Consider the following 5,090-nt stretch of genomic DNA (forward strand, 5'->3'; position numbering starts at 1 on the left):
GAGCCTCATCAACAAAAACACGCTTAGTAATAGTTTCAGCCACACTTGCTCTTAAGAAACAATGGAGGCTTTTCAGTGAGTCGTGGATATTCTGCGAGTTTCTGCTGCGCATATTCGAACACACAGATCCCACTTTGTTTTGGATACCTCATGCCAACACGGCAGGGAAATCCATCACAAGTCGTATCTGTTTCACTTTTTACATGGTAGCTGAAGTTCATCGTTTTCAGATTACGCCCAAATTCCTGCCACATTCACCGTTTGTTTCAGCCAAAGTGTGGACATTTTCTAAAACCCATGTGTAGTTTAAATTCTAAGAAGCAATCTGGCAGATATTGATCAGTGTTTTCCATGTCTGGATGAAAATGTAAAAACTGTTTGCATTTCCGTCCATCCATTCGGTACGAGTCGGAAAATTGACCAAAAACGGATCGATGCTTGCTGCAAAATTCTTCACCAGTAGTGCACGACAAATATCCTGGAGTTTTCCAACATAAAGTTAGCTCACATTTCAACCCAACATGAACTGAAGATAATGGAGAAATAACAATTGAGCTCGGAATAAGTGTCTCTGTACATTTAACCGGTTTTAAAGTCAACTGAAGCACATCAATGAGACCAACTGAACACGGCGCGGTGGCAAACAGGCACATTATAAAAATGAAAAGACCAATGTAGAAAGATGGTTGGCTTTTATGCGGCAGTAGGAGCGGAAAAAAGGAAGAGGTTTTTGCAAGCAAACATAATGGTCCACATGTGTATCACGCAGACATCTGTGAGCAGGCAGCTGCCTCATTACCGACAGGGATTGTGGGTGTGCAGAGCTGAATGCCGGCAGCTCGGCAAGCGAGATAAAAGTCAAACACCATAAAAGTGAAAGAGAAAGAAGGAGAAGGCCATAATCGTAAGAAATAATTAAACTTGGAAACCCCCGAGTTTTCCTGCCATTTCTGATTGACAGAAAGTGATGTGGACACGGAGCACCTGAAAAGGAAAACAACGTGCCGTAGCGTAGGCTGCTTTTAATGTGTGGGCCTCCAGAGCTGGGTGAAATATGGCCCCGGCTGCTGCCAGACAGGGGTGGGGTATCCTGTCATTACGCCGGGTTCTCAGTTAGCATAATGAATGGAGGCTTTTATCTCGCAACCACTTGTGAACTCCAGTGGAGGAAAGAATGTCAGGTTGGGAATGAACACAGAGATCTGGACTGCTGGGTTTGCGTGGGCAGAATTTTCCCCCAAAAAAACATTCCTGTTCCACTGTGGTGAGAGGCTGAACACACACACATACACACACACTGCGTGTCCACCGACCCCAGGTACAAAGACCAGGAAACACAACATGCACGGGTCAAAAATAAGTCAAACCAACATTGGCTTCATTCATCAAGACCCAAGACAAAACAATGTCTGTAGTTTCCCCCCCTAAATGTACAAGCAGTGATGTGAACATTTCCTGAATACAGATAATATTTTGACTCTTTGGGGAGGTTCCAGCTTATCATTCCTGTAGAATTATGGTGTCACCAAAGAATGCAACTCGGTGTGAGAACTGGAAGGATTCATTGTGATCACCATGTTCAAATGATGCCGTGGATACAAGTTCTGATGGAATAAAGAACGCCGTCACCATCATCCCTCAACAGAGCTACGCCTGTGTTAGTGTGGCTATTTGGCCAAAAAGGAGCCCACTTAAGGAATAATCCTCTTTAACTTTTTTAAAAATTTATTTATTTAGTTCACCATTATGAATTGAGCCTCGTCTTATTTGGTTAACCTCATTTCAGCTGCGTAATGAGCCGAAATGATATAACAGGTATTAAATATGCAACAGGGTCAAGAAAACAGGATGGGTTCTTAATTGTCGCAGCACTCTGCCATTTTCTAAACTCGTTCAACTGTTTTTGTTTTATCCCGTTTCTTGTATTTTGAACGTTCGCGTTCTCTTCGCCTTTATGCTCGTATGCAAATAAGCGATACATGACAATAAGGGTTTACCTTAAGTAAGCCAAACATGTTCAACATCTTGATATTGTTTCCTGTGGCATGCTGTGTGTTTCAATACGCCCAGTTCAGAACATTAACCATCTAACTGGAGCATCTTATTTATTTCTTTTTTTCCTTTCTTTTTTTGTGCTCATGCACACAATTAAAGTCAACAAAAATAGTCGCTTCTGCAGAACAGCCACCTGTGTAGAAGAGGAGTTCTTTGAAAGTGGGTGTAGCTGCTAAACAAACTGATGTCACCCTGAGTGTCTAAGGTGTGGCTCGGGCAGAGCGATCACCTTGCACAAAAACAAGTCGGTGAAACTCGTTGCCCATCCCACTCTGCTACCAGGAAGAGACTTGTCAGAGACGAACCACAAACTTTCCATGATGCCGCCTCCCTCTCTGCTCATGCGAACCCACACAGGAACTTGTCTTGGCCTCGTCTTTTTCCTCTGGACTGCGGCTCCGTCGGTTCTGGCTGAGCCTCGGCTCACCCGCAAACACGAAGCACAGCACTCGCTGAATGTCTGATCCTTTTTTTTTAGACGCATTCCTATCATTTGAAATTATTATTATCATTTCTTTTTCTCCACATGATTTGGCTTAAATTTGCCCGGATCCACTTTACTCATTTGGACTTCAAACCAAGATGGTTTCGAAGTTTCTGAAGACAGTACCTGCCTCTTAATGTAGCTATATTCTATTATTTAACTCGTGCTCAAAGCTTCGCCGAGCATCCTAAGTTATTTATGCTCTGAGCTTGGAATGAAAAAAATAAATAAATAAAAAATGCACAGATGAGAGACCTTGAGTGTAGCTGTATTTACATGACTCTCTTCTGCTCACACATTTAACTCCTGATGCAGGGTGGCTCAGATCTGAGGCAGCTTCGAAAGCAGAAATCATGCTTACTTATTCAAATAATGATGCAATCAAGAATTCACAAAGCTGTGCATATCTCCCCACGCGTATGCTTGTGTGTGTTTATTTGTGGCACTGCTACGTCAAGCTATCGGAGGCTTGAAAGGCCTGTAAAGTCCAGCTTTGAATGCGATCTTGTTGTCTAAGAACATCAAGTTTCTTCAACTTTATCACCTATTTTGCAAAATCAAAATGCTTCCGAAAGGTTTTTGCATTGCTGCCATTAAACTAAAACATTTTTTTATAGTAATAATAAGCAAACAAAGTACATCAAGTGTTCTTGTACTGAAGTCGGCAAAAAATAATATTTTTTGGAAATTTACTGCAATGAATTTGATCACGAATAGAACAAAAACCCAGAACCCTTCTAGCTGCACAAGCGATGAGTTATTCACAAAGAAGGAAAGAAGATGAAGAAACATGTCTTTCAGATTTTATGTACATTCCTGTCAGCATGTGGTATCTGGGAATCCTGCCCAGTTACGTTGACTCACAAGGATTGCCTTTCAGGATGTGTAATTTTTGCAAGTGCATCTTGGATTAGAACAGATGTGCTGACCGGTTGGTACATATACATGACGTGTGTTTTGTGCTTCACATTCTTGGATTGTGTTTTCTCTGGTGGAGCGGCCGGGTTTCACCACCCCGTTATCGAGTCACAACACAGAGGGGGCCAGAGAACAACACACTGTGTGGCTGTTGCAAATGTCTAACACGACTTGGAATGTGGTAGATGTTGCATTAAAATTCAGCTGTTTCCAGCCTAAAATAAAGGAAAAATACAAGGGAAATGACCTTATTGTAGCTGTTAAATTGGGTTGAGGCTGTGAGGAATATCATCTTCCCATCGCCGTTAATAAATCCAACGAAAACGTTTGCAATTTACACGTTTCTTTTATAACTCTGTTGCTTCAGAATGTTTTACGTTAAAGTCAACTGTGCCTTAACGCAAGAAACTGAAAACACGGTTTATGAAGAGCTCGATAGCTTGTGAGTGACTGGAAAATGCAACGCAGAAAGCCTGCATGTCTGTCACCAACCATATTTTTCATGCTGCAGACTTGAAAAGTCTGCAGAAACTGTGTGATAATGTTATCATAGATGAGGTAGATGAAAAGGAAGAGACAGCTGCAAACAGAGCTTTATCGTCGACTCCTGTCAGCCTGCCGAGTCGCGGCTTCAAAGTGAGACTGTTGCCCCCCTTGCCTCCCCCCAACTCGAAGCAGCAAACGAACGACGCCAAGAATATACGTGTGAGAGAGAGAGAGCGAGTCGGCGGGCAGTCGTACCTTCAGCCCTCACCATGAGTCAGACTTTTAAAAGCCCTCAAACAGTTGAAGATCTGATCCAGTCTGGGCACAGGCGGGCTATCGCATTTCTGTGGGCCGCTGTTTGTGACGCAAACTGTAGTTTCGCAGAGCACTGCAAAAATATTTGGAGCAGTTAAACGCAAAGTGCGAAGATCTCGGCTGTGGATCTGCAAAAAGCGCAAAAAAAAAAACTAACTGCAGGAGCAGAGACCGACTCCGAGGCCTTAGAAAAAGACTGCACTCGTTCTATGTCAGATCATTGTTACATTTAACCCGGTAAAGTGAACTCAAATAGTACGCAGAGAGTCGAAAACCAAATTTATTACTGCACATGTTTGAACTGGATGTTGCCATCGAGCAGCTCACACCCCGTTGCTTTAAGTCACAACCTGTCAAGGAACACGTTTAATGTTTAAAATACGAAAACACCTCCAGTCGTCAATCATGCCATCGCTCCAGTCAGTGAAGCAGACATTAACTTTTGATATTCACGTGGGTAAATATCAGCCCACAAGCATAACAGCGCAGTGTTAAAGTTGCAGCTGCAAAGTAAGCACGTTGAGTAAATGGGGTGGGGAGGATTAAGCTGTCCGAGACTTTCCCTCTGAACAAAGGACAGCAAGTATCAACCAGTATGAGTCTTCTGCTCTTCAGCTTAAGTAGTCGGTAAATATGAACACAGACAAAAAGGTTCTATTTATATACGTCTATGTAAGAACATGAGCTTGAAAATTCTAGGTCATCTCAAATATATGACCACCTTTACAAAAAATGTTAAAGTTGAAGTACCTTTGAGACTAGAAATGTGCAGGAGTGAGGAAAGAAAAACTCTAAATAATTACGTTACTTGAAATATTCTCATATATATATA

The 5,090-nt window shown here is 42.3% G+C and overlaps 1 long non-coding RNA gene across 1 annotated transcript in view; it reads left to right on the plus strand.

The window, feature by feature from the left end:
- LOC103459209 (uncharacterized) overlaps positions 1-5,090 on the plus strand; it is a 121,467-nt gene that overhangs the window by 89,703 nt on the left and 26,674 nt on the right. The gene's annotated exons all lie outside the window — the stretch shown is intronic.

This window comes from Poecilia reticulata, linkage group LG23 (genome assembly GCF_000633615.1).
Source record: "Poecilia reticulata strain Guanapo linkage group LG23, Guppy_female_1.0+MT, whole genome shotgun sequence".
Lineage (NCBI taxonomy): Eukaryota > Metazoa > Chordata > Actinopteri > Cyprinodontiformes > Poeciliidae > Poecilia > Poecilia reticulata.